At 35.1% G+C, this 20,796-nt stretch overlaps 1 protein-coding gene and 3 non-coding genes across 5 annotated transcripts in view; 1 reads left to right on the top strand and 3 right to left on the bottom strand.

Moving 5' to 3' along the window:
• Positions 1-20,796, bottom strand: part of mam (neurogenic protein mastermind) — a 586,128-nt gene that overhangs the window by 518,128 nt on the left and 47,204 nt on the right. The gene's annotated exons all lie outside the window — the stretch shown is intronic.
• TRNAD-GUC (transfer RNA aspartic acid (anticodon GUC)) lies at positions 9,865-9,936 on the bottom strand. Its single transcript has one exon. It is a non-coding gene; the product is annotated as a tRNA-Asp (tRNA).
• Positions 18,471-18,542, bottom strand: TRNAD-GUC (transfer RNA aspartic acid (anticodon GUC)). Its single transcript has one exon. It is a non-coding gene; the product is annotated as a tRNA-Asp (tRNA).
• Positions 19,580-19,651, top strand: TRNAD-GUC (transfer RNA aspartic acid (anticodon GUC)). Its single transcript has one exon. It is a non-coding gene; the product is annotated as a tRNA-Asp (tRNA).

The following is a 20,796-nucleotide window of genomic DNA, read 5'->3' as shown; positions in this document are numbered from 1 at the left end:
TCGCAACTGGAGTTCCTCCGAAAAATTGCTATGCATTATTGCAACTCTGTGTCGATTCATGTGGCAAATAAAACTGTCCCCCGTCAACATATTCCAATATGTGATCGCTTCAATGGAGTAGATCACTTTCCCTGCGAAAGCACCAAAAGGCGATGCCAAAATTTAAATTGGATACGTCGTTCACGTACAAAGTGCGAAAAATGCGATGTGGCCTTATGTATTTATCCATGCTTCAAAAATATCACATTTTCAGTCAACAAAATTGATTTTTTTTTTAATTTGAAATATCGTTGATCTCAAAAATACGTAAATAAAATATATATTTTTATTTATTAATACAACTACATGAGTTACCCAAACAAAATAAAGATACATTTTATTTGAATAGTTTTATAATGAGTTCCTGTCGTGGTTCCAAATGGTACCGGGCAATAACGGTTAAACGGGTAAAAATACAACATTTTCATTGTGATTTTCGGATTCAGAAGGTCAAAATTAGTAAATGAGAGAATTTTCAAGAAAAAAATCGAAAAAAATGTCTTGGCAGGGTTGGGTTAAAGCATTTTGAAGTTATTATCTACATTTTCGGCCTAAATTGGCTGTAATTTCTCATTAAGAATTCCGAGTGAACAACAAACTTCGCAGCCAAAAATGTTCAGAAAGGACCACCGCCCGATTTGAGGTATTTTCAAATGTTTAGCTGACCGAAATAGCTAAAATTAGATATTTGGGGTTTCCAGTTGTCCAAAAAACTTCTCCACCAGAAATTGTGGGCATTAAGGCCTGGCTACGCAAGCAGCCTCGTCGTTTGGCTTTCTTGCCTTGCTTCATTTCTGACATAATAAAAATAAAAGAGTAGAGAAGGCCTAGCCAAGTTCGAACTAGGTTGCCCTTTCCTTCTTCTTCATTCTTCTAATTTTATTATGTCAGAAATGAAGCAAGGCAAGAAAGCCAGATGATGAGTCTGCTTATGTACCTAGGCCTTTAGAACTTTCGTAACAGAGAGAAAAACTAATTATTCCATATTGGTTACGAATAGTTGTTCATGGTGGAGGCTGAACTTAATCCCTTTTACTTATTTATTATTCTCGTGGTCGATCCAGGAATCGTAGCACGTGGACGTTCACATTCCCCTACGCGTTCTATTTGAAACATATGTACAAGACAATTTGTTTCTAACACTTAAAATACCATTGACTTCAAAATAATACTCACCATCATGGTAGAACAAGAAAAGGTAGCAGCAATACCCAGCTGACTGAACTGGGTTGTAGTGTTAGTGTCAAATTTCATATGACATTTTATACATTCATTTCTATTTCGATGTACATTAGGGACATATATTTTTTGAGAAAAAAATATATCATTCGGAAAAAACCATTTCCCAGAAAGACTTCTTCATATCAATGATATGTAACCTCCTCCAAGTTCGAAAGATAAGCCGCGCAGTAAATCACCGCTTGTAGAGGCGATACAACGTTTGTTAATATGTGAGGTATTTTGTTAAAATTTAAAAAAATAAAGCCCTAATAAACATGTGGTTCTTTGATTTCTAAAACAAAACATTGAAACAGCTTCTCCTTTTTCTATGAATTTCCAGCGACCCCAAACTTTTCTGCAAGTTTTCTACTTTCTGCGAGAATTTATGAATTTAGTGGAATGATGTGGAACCATAAAAATTGAAAATGTAACGAATTTTCATTCATGTTTTCCAAAATATTCAACCAAATGTGAAAAATTATTAGTTTTTTAAATTTCAATAATTTATAGACATTTCCTTGTTTTGTTTACAAATACAACTGGCAGTAACGTTACAAACAAAAACAAATTCCTTTGTGGTTGTTGTTCGAGTTGTATTTGTTGTAGTATTAACTTTACCTTGTATTTGTTCTACCATGACTCACCATATACATGTCGCCTTTAAAACACCTTTTTTCATAGCTTTAAATTTGCACAGACTGTTGAAAACTTTTGTACAAATATGTATGTACATATTTGTCTTTTCCTACTTACCGTCATCCTTCTATCAACAAACATTGTGGAATTTTGTGTTAATTTGGTAAAATCATTCGAGATTTATCACCCCGTAATCTCTTATCAATTTAAAATAATGTCGACGACAGCGACGACGAAATCTAATAATGACTCATGTCAAAAATATTTGAAATTCCTAAGAAATATTCTGTTGAATTATGTAGTTGTTCTCTGCCAGATACACAAATCGCAATCACTTGCAAAAAAACCATAAGAAGTGATAAGAACAATGTGTCCACCACAATCAAAGTTGTGTGGATGTGGAAAAACATAAATGTTTAATTTTGGAACAATGGGTAACAAAAGTTTTTTTTTTTTTTAAAAAATTTAAGGATACGATACTCATATTCTTCGAAAAACCCTTAATATAGATGAAATTGACTATTTTCAGCAGATACATAGTTTTTCTTACAAAAGTATGTAATAAAATTTTAACGGTTCTTCTAAAGGGACGTTGTATGGGCAAGGAGATTTAGGGATATTAACTACGTCAGCGCCACCTTGTACAAAGAGCTACATATGTATAATGCCCGTTGCAGAACCTGCAAGAATCTGCAACTTTTTACCACGATAACAATTTTTCCTTTATGTTATCGACAAAAATAGTAAAAATAGTAGATTCTTGCAATTCTGGAACAGACCAATAATGAAATGTTATCAATTGCATATTAGTAGCATGTATGTATATTAAGTGAATCTTGATTGAATCGCTGCAAAATTTTCAACGGTAGCAAAATACCCCACAGTAATGTTGGAGACATTTCCCGAGTATTTCAGCTATGTAAAACGTCTCTACAAGTGGTGTCTTAAGACACGCCGTTCGGACTCGGCGATAAACAGACCTATCATTGAGCAAATATGAATCGGAGTGCACTCTCCCTTGTCCCGTCTGGGATATTTGTGGAACAATTATAATTATTATTGTGGAGTGCTAATGCGGTACTCGCTTAAGTGAAGACAAAACTCTGATTATTAACATTTTAAAAATGCACAATTTTATGGTGTTATATAAAGTATAAATCATGATTGACATTATATCTAAATTAGTTCGTATTCAGACTGTCGTTCAACCATCATATCAAATCTTCGTTGCAGTTTGCAATTATTGCAAATATTTTCAAAAATGTGTTAATTTCATTTCAATCCTTCACACGATATGAATGTAAATGGCGCATTCACAATGCACGAAAAGTTCAACCAAAATTCCCAGTTAATATTTCAGTTCATGTTGAATGTACATAGCCGTATCCATTCCTCTCCATTCTCGCTTGTATTTATGTGTACGAATTGCCCAGTGGTAAAATTTGTTGTGTAAATCATAATAATTTCTATAAGCGAGACTTAAACTTTACACTGTAATTAATGTATTTATTAAGAGTTCTGCTCCTTAATGGAGTCGAAGAAAAAAAAAAACAACAAGTCCCAAGGAGACAATAAGGTTTTGCTACACCACAGTGATTCCGAATAGTTTTTTTCGGGCCCAATTTTTTTTAAACAGGTAAAAAAAGTATCAGTCAGCTGTGCTGACGGAGATAAAGGAAACAACAATTATTCCTATATAAAATATATTGATTTTGTATCACGAATTTTCAAAATACGTGGAATCTGTAGGTAAAGTAATGAGGGGATATACAAAATCATTGACATATACCAAAAAAGCTTCTGTTTCATATACGAAAACGAGAAAAAATCGATTAGTTGTCAATGAGAGCCGTACAACAGTTAACAAAGATATAACTCTAATTTCAGATGCCTTACAGGGTCTTCAGCAGAAACTTTATCACGCCATAACTCGGAAGTTCGACTCACGGCGGATCTGTCCTTCGGGATTCTTAATATACTCACCAAGAGCTTCCATCCCCAAAAGGAATTATCGCTACCCCAAAATTTGTGTTCACAGTGTTATTTTAATATATATTTGGAAGAAATTTTTGAAAAAGTTTGGGATTTATATTCGACACTAGCCATTTTAGTATATACCGATAGGGGTTTTTGAACTATTTGGGTCATTATCTCATGAATTACGGACTTACTACGGAAAAAAATGTGCCGTTGTAAAGGGGACAATAGGACAACCTACTAAAAATGATTTAAAAACAATCCTAGCGGAGCTCCTAAACTTCACTTTTTCTGAATTTTGTGTGGGAGGTACCCGAAGAAGTGTACCGATATAGTCCATATTTCAATCTGATACACGACTAGATGAAATAAAATGATGTACAAAGTTTGAACCAATCAGAAACTCCCTGCGGTTTTGCCATTTTAGTTGGTACCGTCAGAGTTTCTTGAAGCTTTTAGGCCACTAAAGCAGGAAGTATGGACTTGCGCACGAAAAAATTTGACCATCGTAAAGGAAGTCGCAAGAACAATCTGCTGAAAAAATTCAAAACGATCCGGGAGGAGCTCTTAAACTTTACTTTTTCCGAATTTTCGGGAGATACCCGAAGACGTGGACCGATATAGTCCATATTCAAATCCGATCTATATCTGGAAAGAATAATACAATGACAAAGTTTGGACCAAATCGATTGATCCCTTCGAGAGTTATCGTTCACACCATTTTACAGAAAAATGTTGGAGGTACCCGAAGGAGTGACCGATATGGCCCATCTTCGAATTAAGTTTGAGCAAAATATTACGAAGTGTAAAATTTGGTTCGAACAGGTTGATCCGTTCGAGAGTTATCGTGCTCACCAGCCAGCCAGACAGACATAGAGAAGGATAGACGGACGGACATGGCCATATAGACTCCAGATTGTCGTTCAAACATACTTGGGGTCTAAAAACATTATTTCGATGAGATAGATTTTTTTCATTGTATCAACGTATATAAGGGTATAAAAACGGAATCAAACTTCTACACAAATAAAATCATTTTGATAATGACATTTTTACCACTGGGTTCTTGGATTACAACAACAGCAGCACTGATACTGATGATGACGACCAGAAAATACCAAATGAAATGCTGTATAAAAATTTGCTACGAATGTTCAGTAGTAAACAACGACACTTCTGGCATGGACAAATCCTCATCATTGAACCAATAAATGCAATGTTGTCCATTTAGCGATTTTTTTTTGCATAGCAGATATTTATTTATGTTTGTAAAATCATTTTTTAAAGAGTTTATAAATTCACTCTGCTCGAATCATTTACGCACCCCTCCACAGAAATAAAGAAACTTCTTAGAGTAGTACTTACTAGTATGTAGGTCACCTATCTGGATAAAACCAACTCGAGCTGAAGTATTTCGGAACACGGTCGTATATTACTTGATGAACACACTCATGCTTTACTAATATTACATGTAGCATTTATATCAAAGTTATTTGGAAAATAGGTATGCGAATTATTTAAGAAAGGAAGGATTACTCAATTTTTGCGCAGTCAAATCACTCAAACCCGTAAACCGAAAATATTTCGAAAACAATTTTGGGAAAATTGACAATATTTTCCTCGATATTTTTATCTGAGTATACAGTTCCCATCCAAAACTAACCACACGTAGTCTGTTATCAGAACAAAATATTTGTATTTTTTTGCATTAAATCGGTCAGAAATCTTTACGAAGATTCGGAAGGTACCTCCGATTTTCATACGACATTATTATGGATATTTTTATCTGAGGATACAGTTCCCATCCAAAACTGACCGCACGTAGTCTATTTTCAGAACAAAATATTTGTTAAGTTGTATTTTTTGCATTAAATCGTTTAGAAATCTGTACAAAAATTCGGAAGAAAAAATTCGCCTTCAGAATTTCCCGAATTCTGACCGAAATCTATCCATTTTCGCTCCGGCATTTCGTTCCGAAATTATGTCAACCACTGCATATAACTTTCGTTAAGATATCGTTACGATTTCGTTACGATCCGACATGGGACGTAGCGACCAAATTTTGTTACGATGTCGGTACGATTGGTTTGCTGGGAAAACACACGAACTGACAACATAGATTTGAGAGAGATATTTAAAATACAATAAATATAAACACTACCAAAAAAGCATGACATTTGTACTGTGAACAACGTCGTTTTCGTATTATGTTCATTACCGTCACTGTAGGGGCGAAAAGTTTCGGATAATTGTACCTTTTTGATTCAATCAATGTCCATGGATTGTATCAGACCCTATTACAGGGTAATTCAAAGCCTTCCGTAGGTAATTTGCGTCAAGAATTCCGCGGAACCTGTTAACTTCCTGAGAAATCTAAGGAAAAACGTGCTTTTATCGCATTTTAACGCATAGAATTAAGCAAGGGTCAGCTTTAACGAGCTATACAAGAAGTCTGACCTTAAATAACTGCAATTAACCCCCAAAAAATATATTTTTTTTTCTAAAATATATCTCAGACACCCTGAGGCCTTCGCCGAAACAATAAAATGTATAAATTTTGCTGCTAATTCCATAAATTGTACGGAATTACTACTTATCCTAAAACCCGAGATTTATGGGGTGTATGTAAACTTTTGGCCCTAACTGTATATTGAAGATTTAGGACCTCTTTCATGTGAACCAAATCAAAAATGTCAGTAACAATCATCTGTTGCTCTTCCAGAAGAGTATTCTTTTATTCTCTAGGACGATCATTTGACAAATCTAAGAAAATGATCGCCGTTGGAAATCACAGAAGATTAATCTGAGCAAAAAATCTTCCACAATTTTGAGAAATGTTTGTAGGGTGGTGACAGACTTCCAAATGGAATTCTCATCGGTATTTGAATTTATTATCCTACTGCTGAGCATTCCGTCAATCCAATTGATCTATGTAGAGGTAACACCTTAATTATCCTGCTGCTGAGCATTCCGTCAATCCAATTGATCTATGTAGAGGAAACACCTTAGTTAGAGAGTGCGTTATGTATTGTTTCAAAGGCACCTTCTATGCCTTTCATATTCCTCTCGACAAGACCCACGACATCATTCATTGCGGTTGCCTTTGATACAGGCATGTTGGCTAGGACTTTTAGCAGTACCGGAAAGCCTGGCCCTGATTCCAAAACCTTTCTAAGATTTTTAGTAGTAAGGAAGATAGGTTGATTGCGGATTGACTTCCCCTCTTGTGGATGTATGTATGATACAGGCGGAGTTAGCGAAAGGCACAGACAAGCTCTGAAAATGTGATCCAGATGTGGGATCAATACCTCCAGTGTATTTTTTAGTATTGCAGAAAAGATACCGTTTGGACCGGCTGATTTAAAGGGCTTGAAGGTGTTTATTGCCCAAGCTATCTTTGGGCGACTTTTGATCTCCTAGATGATTCTCACATTCCCAGTGGCCTGGTTGCATTTGATTGGTTCTGGTGTATCCATGCACTCTGGGAAAATGACGTAAATATATATTGTTTCTCTAATAAAATAGACACATTATTTTTTCTCTGTATACAGTCGCAGAGGCTGATTGTGGAACAGGCGAACCTGTGAAGAAATTTAAACTGTACACGAGTTTTTAGTGGCCTCTAAACAAAGTCAACAGAATTCCGACAAAATACCATTAAACCACTTTACTTTAAAGGAACTGCTCGTGTACTACTAAGGTCTGACTATGAGCGGTGACAAATTGATTTATTTAGCGTAAAAATCGGAATTTCAGAGTTTGTCCCGAGAGACCTAAAACCAATGTTGCCGAATTTGACGATTTATCGTCATTTTGACGATTTTTTGGCCCAAAATTTAAAAATGACGATTTGACGATTTTATGGTCCAAAATGACGATTTTTCAGAAATGCATGAAATAAAAGACCACAACTACATTTTGACCAAAATTTCATGAAGGATTTTAAGAAAAACAATATTTCAAACTCGATTTTTGAGCCATTTTAATGTTTTATAGCAATTTGTAGACGGATTGGCTATATTTCGGCACATATCTGGAATAAGGTATTTTCATAGTTTTTGTTGCCCCATATTCAAATTACATCAGCTGAAAAGTTTCGTATAGTTTTGTTAATGGAAGTAAATCTTCCTTAAAAAGTTTTCTATATAAAATATTAATTAATTAAATATTTTATTAAATAATTATTAGCTTTAATAACTTCCTACTAATGCCCTCTTTAAGCTGTCAGCCAGTTTTGAATGAACATTTTTATCGATTTACGACTGCCCAACAACCAAAATGTACGTCTACCGACAAACTTGGACGGTCACACTGTCAAGCAAGCGATATTTGAGCTAAGCTGTCATTCAAAATGATGCGTATTTAGCTTTCCATGCTGCATTACTGCAAACTCGATAACCATAGCAAAACTATCATCTTCTGAGAGCTGTTTTTATAGCAGTATTTAGGTGATATCGGGTTAGATTTATAGCTCAGGGTTGTATATCTTATGTTGTCAGTCGCATACACAAAAATATCAGCAAGAAATCGCATTAAACTGTAACCAACCGAGTTTTGGACCCTGTTGACGATTTTTTGACGATTTTCCAAATATTGTTGACGATTTGACGATTTTTTTGACGATTTCCGATCAAAAACTGTCGGCAACGCTGCCTAAAACTCAATTACATGGGTTCTGCTTAGCTATAGAGGTATGCACCGCACATTCCGCTGCATTTTTAAGAACGCAGTGGCACTAATAACATCTCGTCTGCCTATACATAGCTCCAATTTTTACATGGATGTCATGCCAACAAAATTAACATTAATGTTGTAAGTTATTTTAATTCTCATAACAAATTGAGTTATCCACATTGATGCATCGTCGTATCGTATGTATGAACTAAACTGTCTATAACTTTGAACTGTACGTGCTGTAGTCGACAATCGTACAAACATATATGTTATGAATGTCTCTATATATTGAAAGCATATAAACGTACAGAAATCTAAACCGGTTCTCAATTATTTCAGCATATTCTGATATTTTGCAGTATTTGAAGCTGCTGTTGTTGCTGCCGTACATTTTGGATCAAAACACAACAATCAGCAACGACAACGATGACTACCAGAGCACCGAAAAATGACGACAAATGAACCCAACAAAAAATAAGCCCCCAACGAACAATAAACCAAAAATCAAAACAAAAATGCGACTAAAACCAAATAAAAGTAAAACAAAATAACAACAACAGCCAAACTGGAATTTAGTTTTGTACAAAAATATGATCCATCCATCGATCCAACCAACTATCTATCCATCCGCACATTTACCACAACGGCGGAGACATTCAAGCATTCGAAGTATGATGACCTGAAACGTAACACCACCACCAGCAACAGCAACAATTTTTACAATGACAAAATCATGGACAATTATTTTTGGTTACAATGTTGTTGGAGGTTGCTTTTTTAGTGCAAATTGGTTTGCAAGTTGTGGTATTTCTCAAAATGCAAAAGGGTTTATTGACACCCACATGCAGGTAGATAGGAATACACATGGACGGATATGTTACAATGTGAAAGGTAAAGGAATTTGCATTCCTCCATTCATGAATTCAAGGTTAGTTGACATGTTGGGGATTTAACAAATCAACGTTTAAAATAAGAGACATAAATATGTACGTCTTATCGACTACAAATTTATATAACCGCATGAATGCAGAAAGACATGTTAATTCTGACAGCTTCAAGTCAGATGTGTCGATTTAGGCTAAGTTCTAAAACTGCATAATTCTCATATCAATTACAATGCAAAACACAACATTAATAATAATATTCGAAAAGCAGTGACAGTATCCTCCTGTGGCGATATACAGAAGAAACCTTCTTTTAATGCTAAAAAGACAGAGATAAAAATGAAAGTTGTGCTCTTATTTAAGTATATAATAATATGTATATATAATAATTAAAATATATCGCATTTTATAATAGAGATATAAAAATGTTAATCTCCCCGACGGGGAATTGAACCCCGGTCTCCCGCGTGACAGGCGGGGATACTAACCACTATACTATCGAGGATGTTAGAATTGCTGTCACATATTCTTGACTGATTGTAGAATAGTAGAATCCAGCTCAAATTAGCATATCAAATTTCGGTCTATAAAAAAAGCTTAGGGGCGTATAAACCAATATTGAAACATACATACACCCTACTTCACCAGGCTGGAACCAACTTCGGAATACAACACTAATTCCTATTTTTATCGTAAATTCTGCTTTATTGTTCACTTTTGTAAAATAGTAAAAAAAATCGTCTATTTTCTGATTCTGATGATCACAATATTTCGTTCCGGAAATCGCTTGTGATATGAGGGAATCTATAATATTTCCCGTGGACAAAAAACTCACTACGGCGCAAGGCCTGAATAACCCAGTACCGACGCACTATGTCGCGAGTTCATATTAACTGTAGCCAAAAATAGAAGGAGTTATCCAACAGAGAATTGTGGGTGTAAGCCCACGTTTTGATATAGCCCCCATATAACCGTACCTCCTGATTTTCGGTATTTTGAAGATTTTAGCCTCATTATCACAACGAAATTGATGAAATTTGGTATTTATTGGTATTTGGTATTTTCCCTTGAAATTTGTCGGTATACGTCCACGCCTTCATATAGTCCCCAAAGGACGGTACCTCCCGAATTTCGATATTTTGAAGGTTTTAGCCTCATTATCACACCGAAATGGCTGAAAATTAGTATTTAGTCTTCGTTGGGGGTATATAACTCTCCACCTGAAATCTGTCAGTGTAGGTCCTCGCCTTCACATAGCCCCCATGGAACCGGTATTTTGAAGGTTGTGCCCTCAATATCCACCGAAATGTCTGAAATTTGGTGTTCAGTCTTCATATATTATGTGGGCTTATTGAATACATCGAACTCTTGTCTTCAAAAGGAGAATTTTTTTTAAAAATGTTTTTTGACCGATTAGTGGTCAAAAACGGTCATTTTTTTGTAAAAAAATCTAATGTTGACTTTGACTGTCTTTCGTCCAAAAGCAAGATTATTAGATACTTAGTAACCCCACGAAAATATATGATGATCGGTCCATTCGTTTTCGAGTTTTAGTGGACACCGCAAAACATTTATATAAAAAGGGGGTAATTCCCTAATGAGGTGGTCACTGAAAAAGATAAGTAACATCTTCGTCTGTAAACCTCTGCAGCTGGCACCTTTATACATTTGAAGTAATATATTTTCACAACTAAAACAGCAAATAATATCGATATACACTTTTATACAATTTTTTTCCGACTCCACTAATTTTCAAATTTGGTTCACAAAATCGATGTACAAGTACTACAAACTTTGGTACCTGTAAACACCATATGATCACTATTTACCTCTAAACAAAAGTAAACCCACGTTTATTACATCCAAACAACTGTAAAAATTTACATTCGAACGATGTATTACTTTAAATATGAAAACATTGGAGCATCAGAAAAATTATTCATTTTAGTAAAATAAGGACAAAAATTCATATTTCCAACAATTATCGGGTTTGAACCTTCACACGGACAAAACTACTTGACAAATCAATAACATAATTCAAATTCCTTCAAATTGAAATGTTTACTATCAATTCTCATCAATAAATTTGTATTCCGAAGTACTTGGTTTTGACCATTTTTGGCCACGGTCGTGACACTGCTCGAAGGGTGTTGTTGATCTACCTACGAGTCACACCCCATAGTCATCAAGCGATCGTGAGCAAATCTTTGCCACAAATGTGTTGTTGAAGATACATACAATCACACAGCCTACAGAGAGGAGGAGACTGGAAAAATCAGGAAAGCTCAAGCTCGACCTAGCCTTCAAATGCAGGTGGCGACTCAGCTTCAGAATCCGGTAGTAAAATCAAGACAAATACAATCGTCGTGGGAATCTCTGTGGCTCAACAGGGCTAGCTCAAGAAACGACAAGGCTATATCGCAGGTATTATAAACACTCCCACTACTTCTTCGGAAGCGGGAAGGAGTATCAATAGTGAGATTATCTAAAGTCATTCTTCGAGTTCCCGGCAAAAACCGGTAAAAGTAAATGCAAAATTATGAATGAAAAGTTCAAATAAAAGTTGACAGCACTCTATATATCATTAATTACCAAATTTATAAGCATTTTAATTTTGCCGATTTATGACGGTAACCCCGATACGCCTTAACTAACTATAAATGAAAATTGCTAACACCTGGGAAGGTTTTGCGGATTCTGAAACTACATAGACGAGAAAAATTAAAAAAAAAAAACAGGTTTTCTGGATTTTGCTTGGAACCCGCAATTCCTATCGCAAGGAGATTAGAGAAAATGTTATAGCTGTGAAAATTCTCTACAAGATTGGCCTTAATGGCTTTTTTCTAGGTTGTACCATTTTTGAGAGTAGAGTAGAGTCAATGGATAACATTGTATCGAACGGTATGCCTGAAACAATTGTAGTTATCTTATGTGAAACATTAATTCCTAACAAAGACATGTACAAATATCGACGGGACAAATGCCTACTGAAAACTGCTATTAAACAGATGGCTCGTTCCTAGGTGTAGAACCAGACGGGACTTTTCATTGAATACGTAGCGACGGAAATCTCTCTTCGTTTGCTGTATCATAACCCGGTCCTAAAAGCGGGGATTTGGGTGGGGGTCCTTACGGACAGTAAAATTGCAATCAAAGCAATAACATTCAAAGCGGGAAAATAAAAATTTTATGAATTCGATCAACATATATTCTCAACATGCTCAGATCATATCATATGGATACCAGGCCATCCAGGGATTATAGGTAATGAATAGACATCGGATTTTTGCATGTTTTTTATTTCTCATCCGATTGGACTCAAATTTTGGATCTAGGCGTTTCAAGGGTCAACTTTTCGATATTTGGGGTCATATCAAAAACATGCAAAAAATATGCAAAATATATGCAAAAAATATGCAAAAAATATGCCAAAAAATATGCAAAATATGCAAAAAATATGCAAAATATGCAAAAAATATGCAAAATATGCAAACAGTTTTTGGCCGAAAATCGTCATAAAAGTCGTAAAATTGTCAATTAATGTTAGAAAAATCGTCAAAAATCTTCAAAGTGTTCTAAATTAAGATAGTTGGCCGTTTAACGTCGATTTTTTTTTAGCAGATTATTGTGTTATCGAGACCTCTTACATAATAAAAGAATGGTATTGTAATACAATTTTTTATTATTAAACTATGCCAAAATATAAAATTTGATAAAATATCAAACGTTCTATGTAAAATTCAATATTTTCTTTGTTATAATTTGTAGCGTTGGGCTGGTTATTGTTCAAAGGGAACAAATCGACGTCGGATTTTTTAAGGCGGCAACCGCATAAAGTTTTTAGTTTGGTCAGATTTTAAGACTTCAAAGTTTGAGCACAATTGGAATATGTTAACATGTGCCACTGGGGCCTCGACATTATGCAAATCTCGATTTTTTGGCTATTTAGCGATTTCTGCGACCCATTTCTCTGGAATGGTTAAAGCTTTTTGTCCATATTAAGCATTAAATTAAAGGCCATTCTGTTCTTAACATTTCTTGCTGAACAACAAAATATAAGTATATATAATAAATCTAATACTAAATAGGTATTACAGAATTCGAGATAATAAAGCCAATGTCCCGAAAAACGTGACTAGGTACGCCTTTGTGCGAAAATGGAGACTATTAAAAAAACATTTTCTTCATTTTTATAAATTTTTGGAATGAAAACAAATGTCTTTTAAATTTTGTTCTAAATTAAATTTATTCGAGAGTCAGACATCATGTGGTTTTGGAACTATCTGGGTACAGCTGACTACTTGAAGAACGCTCTGCTATGTAGTTCGCAACTTTTAAGTTGTTTACCATCCTTTGTGTCTCCTGGAAATTCAGAGTTAATGTTTGATCTCTTGAACAACAAGAATTATCCCAAACCTTTTTCTAGGATTTTCAGCAGTTGCTCTTTTGGAAGTTTGGATCGAATATTTCTGAAGAAATGTCAATCTTTGCTTTGTTAAGATTTTTGTCGCCTTTTGGCTCTTTACGGCGTTTTGCACCGTTGGATCAAACAATGCCAGGTCAGCAAGTTCAGGACTAAGATACCACAGATTATTAATTGTGTTGTTACTTCCTTTTTCGAAAATTTGTGTGTCAATGTTTTCATATTTCAATACATTTTCAAGGAGGTCTAGGTCTTGTTTTGATGCTAAACGTATCGTAGAATCTGAAGAACCATCTGTCCCGAAAACAATCAAGTGTGGCTTCAAGAAAATCGTAACTATGCAATTGTAATTGGTGCTGGACCCCTGTAAGGTGTATAGGAACGTTACTAGTATCATTATGGCTACAGTAGAAGCTATCGGATAGGATCCCTACAAATATAATATCTCTAAAAGCTTTATCCGTGAACAGCGGAGAATAAACCGTGAAAAATAAGCGCAACAGCTTCAAGGAACGAGGCTATTTGTGTGCACTGGCATGGAAAACTATTACCAGATATTCTCAAAACAGGGAAGAAAAAACGGGTTGCTGTTCTGGTATCACATTGAGGTAAAGAACAACTCCTAGGTGTTCCTGAAACTGACAGTAGCTCATGGGAGAAACAAGAACTAGCAGTGTACAAATGCCTAGAAAAATGGGGTCTCACCAGCTCGAGCAGATATTAGGTCGAACCGTACAAACTTGTTAGAAAATTGTTGGATTTTTGACTGCAAGTTTGGAAGCACATCCGGACATCAACCAAACATATTCAAGCGATTTCTATAAGAATAGTCTGCGATTGACAAATCAAAGTTCGAAGTAGGCGAGAGTGTTTTAAAACTACTGCCCAACCCACTTCCCAAGAACAAGAGGCCGTAGAAACACCTTGCGTTTAAATCGTTTGAGACTGGACGCCCCCAGAGTGTTTTTTCTATTTTATTTATTTATTTGGTATCCCATACGGCAACAACTGAGTGTTATAAGTGAGAGTTTGGGTTATTGATTTTACAAAACGTATAATGAACAAGATAATGCTTATGTAGATATAATATAGGATATATTGGGTAAACATTATCAATAGGTTAAAAAGAAATAGAGACAATAGATTGAGTTTAATACAAAAAATGGTGAAAACGATATTCAGAAATATTTTAGGTCCAAAACAAGACCTAAACCGCATTGAAGATTTACTTAATACGAAAGGCATTCACAAACAAATATCACATAAAGGAAATAACAAAATGATAAATCATATGTGGTACCATAGTCCTGAACTTATTGGTCTGGCATTGTTTGATCTGATAGTGCAAAACACCGTAAAGATCCAAAAGACGACAAAAATGTTATCAAAGCAAAGATAGAAATTTCTCCAGAAATAATCGATCCAAACTTACAAAAATCAACTGCCGAAATTCATAGAAAAAGATTTACCAGGCATAATTACAAGTGAGACTTAATTGTTGTTCAAGAGATTAAACTTTAACTCCGAATTTCTTGAAAAAGATAATGCATCTTGACCACAGAACATCAATTACCAGGAGGGGTAAAGGATGGTAAATAAATTGAAAATTGTGAACGCCATAGCAAGGAGTCGAGTTCACCACCAAGTTGTCATCTGTACCCAGATGGCTCCAAAACCACATTATGTCAGTCCCTTAATGCCCGTAATTTCAACACGTAGCTATATATGTGTTCACAGATATCTCCCGTGTAAGCAACATTTTATAATTTCAACGCATAGGTAACGTTACCGAGTCAAAAACGGCCGTGTTACTTACACCAAGGATTTTACCTGGTTAATCGTTGCCAATGAGTTAAAAGTTGTAAAACACTTCTATGTGGCAATGATTTTGCGAAATTATGAATGAAAATCGCCAATATTACCACATGATGTCAAAATTTACACGCCTCGGTAAATGGCATGTATAAATTACCAAACGCGTAGGTAAAGATAACTAATAGGTAGCTACGTTTACCCAGACGTTGAAATTAGGGCGATGCCAATCCACGCCGATATGTCTGATGAGTCTCTACAAAAGGCGAAACATGTCACATAATGGTGGTTGTGGGGTTCGAATCTTCGGCTTTCCTTTTTCACTTGCAAACATCATCGGTCATTAAGCTCGACTCCAACGAGAAATGAATTAAAATTAATATTAAAATAGATCTTCGCCCTAATAGGCAACATTTTCAAATAAAGTAAAATATATTCGTTTTCATTCGCAAAAATTTGATAATATAGGAAGAAAAAAGTTTTTTTTTTAATAGACTCCATTTTTGCCCTAAGGCCTTTTTCGGGACATTGGGTTTATTATCTCGAATTCAGTAAAACTTGCGTACTTTGTTGTTCAGCAAGAAATGTTAAGGACAGAATAGCTTTTAATTAAATGCAGCAAAAAAAATGGATTTTCATAACTTCGAGGCCCCAGTACCATGTTTTAACATATTCGAATTGTGCTCAAACTTTGACAATCTTAAAATCTAACAATACTAAAAGGTTTAGGCGGCTCCCCGGCTAAAAAATCCGAGATCGATTTGGTCCTTCGAGTTAAAACCAGCCCAATCCTACAAATTAAATTAAGATGCTACAAAAAGAAAATATTGAATTTTACAAAAAAACATTTGATATTTTATCAAATTTTATATTTTTACATTGTTTAATAATAAAAAAAATGGTATTACGATACCATATTTTTATACCCTACACCACACTGTCGTAAATGGTATCAATAACATAATAATCTGCTGAAAAAATCGACGTTATACGGTCAACAGTCTTAGTTTAGAACACTTTTATGTATTTTTTGATGGTTTTTCCAACTTTAAATGACAATTTTACGACTTTTATGAAGATTTTGGGCCAAAATCTGTTTGCATATTTTGCATATTTTTTGCATATTTTGCATATTTTTTGCATATTTTGCATATTTTGCATATTTTTTGCATATTTTGCATATTTTTTGCATATTTTGCATATTTTTTGCATATGTTGTGCATGCAAAATATGCAAAATAAATACGAAATATGACCCTGCCATTGAATTTAGATTTCTTTGAAACGAATTTTTGTCCAATCAGAATCTTCGTATCTTTAATATTAAAAAATATGCAAATATGCAAAATCCGATGTCTAGTAATGAAGTACTTTGGCAAAAAATTACAGGGTAAAACATGGCAAGACATGCCCAGACAATCCTCTGGAACAGTTCCTCCCTGTTCCTAGGAAAAATGACTAGGGACTGAGCCAAACGAAGATAAAACAAGATACCTATTATTACTAGATAATACAGAGATGAGTTGGCTAAAAGGCATATTTACAGGTCACTTGAGTTTCCAAATTCATCTGCCCAAAATTAGATATGCTGATAATAACGTATGCAGGGCAAGATCTCAAAACATGCCTACTGCTGTATGTCCGCCAGGCGTTGCCGACAGTTTTGATCAATCCCACGGCAGCGGGTTCTTTCGTACCGGAATAACCCGAAACCATAGTGTTTCGGCCAGCGGCTGCCAACCCAGCATCAAACCTGTGCCTCACTTAGGTTTCTATGCTGCTACAACAACAACAACAGTTTTTTTTTATCGGAAATCGTCAATAAAATTTGGAAAATCGTCAACATGGTCCAAAACTAGGTTTGGTTACCGTTTAATGTGAATTTTCCGCTAATAGTTATGACAATGAGACTGACTACATAAGATATACAACCCACAACAGTAAAGCTAATTTAATCTCACTTAAATACCTCCATAAAAAAGCTTTCACCAGATGAGAGTTTCCCCTATGGTTATCGAGTTTGCAACAATGCAGCAAGGTAAATACACTTCCAGTTTCGAATGACAGCTTTGTTCAAATATCGCCTGATTGACGGTGTGACCGTCCATGTCTTTCGGCCATGACTGACTAACTGAACTCTTAAAGAACGCAGAAAGCTAGACTCCTACATTTTCCACAACGAGGTACACGATTTACATACGTTAACAATCCTTAACGAACATTTTCAGCTAATATATGTAATTCGAATATTAGGCAAAAAAGCTGAAACTAGCTGTATTCCAGATACATATGTACTTAAATATAGCCAATCTGGCTGAAAATTGCTAAGAACATAAAATCGAGTTTGCAATATAGTTTTCTTTAAGTCCTTTCGATAAAATAATGTATTTATAAGGAATTTTAACTATAACGTGGCGAATCTTCGTCCGCAGCAGCTATGTCACAGAGAAGTTCGATTGTATGATATTTTTTGCTTTATAAATTCACAACTACTTCGTAAATTTTATCTTTCATTGACTCATAAGTGCCTTTTATGTAGTGCAGTGAAATTTCGTATTTTTAATAGAAATACCTCATAGTGTAGTTAGTTAATAATTCAATCCAATGTACCAAACATGCATCTCGTTGAAAGAAAAACTTTTTATCTTATCTTTGCTAACTTAATTATGCGATTCTAATTAAAATTATATTTTTATATTTCTTAATAGTTTCAATCCTGCAATGTAAGTAACTCATAAAATCCTTGTTGTAAAGTAAAAAAACAAAATACAAATATATTGTCATAAAATAAAAATCTTAACTGATCTCCCCGGCGGGGAATTGAACCCCGGTCTCCCGCGTGACAGGCGGGGATACTAACCACTATACTATCGAGGATCTTGAAGGGATGGCTAATCTAATTTATATTCAGTGTCAGCCATTTCCAAGCATTTAATAAACCCAAATAAAAATATGCAAATTTTAGGACAACTTCATATTAAAATGGAAATTGAGTATTTAGGAACTTGGAATATGTTCTTACATGTAGTGGATTTATATATGTACATATGTATTTTCGACTAAATAAAAGTAGCTCCAGATTTACATCATGCAATTTTTCATACGGCAAAGATGAGACAAGAAAACATTCTCGACTACATGTATTTGGAAAACGTTTATGAGAATTATATACAACGAAATTAAAAACAGCAACAACTGGTAGAAAACAATGAACAAGGCCTTAATCGGAGGTTATGGTCATTCTGCATACCAAACTCAATATTCGACCTACACTACACTACACCCAATAAGAAAAAGTTAAGTCAAATGCTTTTTTATGATCAGTCAAACTGGAAAAAGTGATGCGAGAAAAAATTCGTCTCCGTTTCAGACAAGTTGCAGCCAATCTAGCAATGTGTGTGTTGTTTCCGTTTTGTTATAGCATCAATTTTTGTGACAATTTCTTTTGTTTTGTTCAGAATTGTAATTGCGAAAAGTATTGTCAGATATGTGGAAAGTGTATATACATAAGAATTATACACAACCAAATCAAAAATTACAGTAACAGGTTTTCTCTAACTCATTGTTTGAGTTACCGACAAAAATCGGTATATATACAAAAGATAAAGATAATATCATCCTGTCATACAAACAAAACTCACCAAAATTATTTTTTCAATACCGAATACCGGGAGAAGGAAATTAACTCTGTGGAATAATTACATCCACTGTTTCTGATATGTCCCCTACAGCTCATAAAAAGTTGTAGCTTAATAAAATCTATTGACGGGTCTTGGGTCGTTTTTATTTTTGCACCGATTGTAGTTCTTGTGGTAATCCAAACTTCTATTCTAGACTGAAGCTAGATTAGATTTGAAGAGCTGAGAGATTTTGTCTTCCACCAACAGTCAAGTGCATGTGCCACGTCATCAAGGTCCTCGATAGTATAGTGGTTAGTATCCCCGCCTGTCACGCGGGAGACCGGGGTTCAATTCCCCGTCGGGGAGATTTCAAACTATTTTTTGTTCAACCAGAGTAAAGGATATGTGAAAATAATTCCAAGATACACATGATCAGGATTCGAAAGCCAGCATTTAATGTCAAAATACCACCATCATACAGTGGAACATAAAAAATACTAATTATTATTCTTAACAAGTAAAAAAGTATCAGTCGGCTTTGCCTAAGTGAATTTAAACTTTCATTTCAGTTCGAGAGTTATCGTGTTCTCCAGCCACTACATATGGTGAATTAGGCGTTTTTACACTTTTTGTGCTGTTTTCTCAAGAAGTATGGACTTCCCACTGAAAAAAAAACTTTTACCATCGCAATTGCAGTAGCGAATGCAAGTTGCTTCAACAAAAATTAAAGTGATTCGAGAGCAGGCCATAAAGTGAACTTATCCGAAATTTTGTGTGGGGGGTACCTGAAAGAGTGAACAAATATAGTCCATATTCGAACTTATTCTATATCTGGTAGATAAATTAGGATGTGTAAAGTATAGATCAATTCGGTCACTCCCTTTAAGAGTTATCGTGTGCACAATTTTTCCGATCATTTTTGAACTTTTGTGGGGGAGATACCTGCAGGAGTGGACCGATATGGCTTATCTTTGAACTTGAACTAAGTTGGGACAAACTTTTACGAAGGCCAAATTTTGGACCGAATCGGCAGATCAGTTTGAGAGTTATCTTGCGCTTGAACCACTACACTCGGTGTCATAGGGGTTTTATGCAACTTTCAGGCAATTTTCTCAGCAAATATGGACTTGCCCCTGATGAAACTTGTACCGTGAATACAACTTGTTACAACAAAAATCAAAGCGATTCGAAAGCAGGTCCTAAACTGAAGTTATCCGAAATTATGTATGGGAGGTACCCGATCGAGAGTTATCGTTCGCACCAGCCAGACAGACGGACGGACATTGCTAAATCGACTCCAAATTGTCTGAAACACATTTCGTCCAAACATACTTGGGGTCTAAAACCATTATTTCGATGAGGCACATTTTGCCCGTATGAAAGTTTATATACCCTCGTTAGCATAAATGCTGACTGAGGGTATAAAAAATAACAAAAAATAAATATTAAACGGCTTCACCAAAAATTCACATGTCCTTTGAACGAAAAAGTGGAACTAATAATATCGTGAT

Source organism: Musca autumnalis, unplaced genomic scaffold (assembly GCF_047663935.1).
Source record: "Musca autumnalis isolate F117 unplaced genomic scaffold, ASM4766393v1 scaffold_5, whole genome shotgun sequence".
NCBI lineage: Eukaryota > Metazoa > Arthropoda > Insecta > Diptera > Muscidae > Musca > Musca autumnalis.
This window is presented reverse-complemented; position numbering and strand designations above follow the sequence as displayed.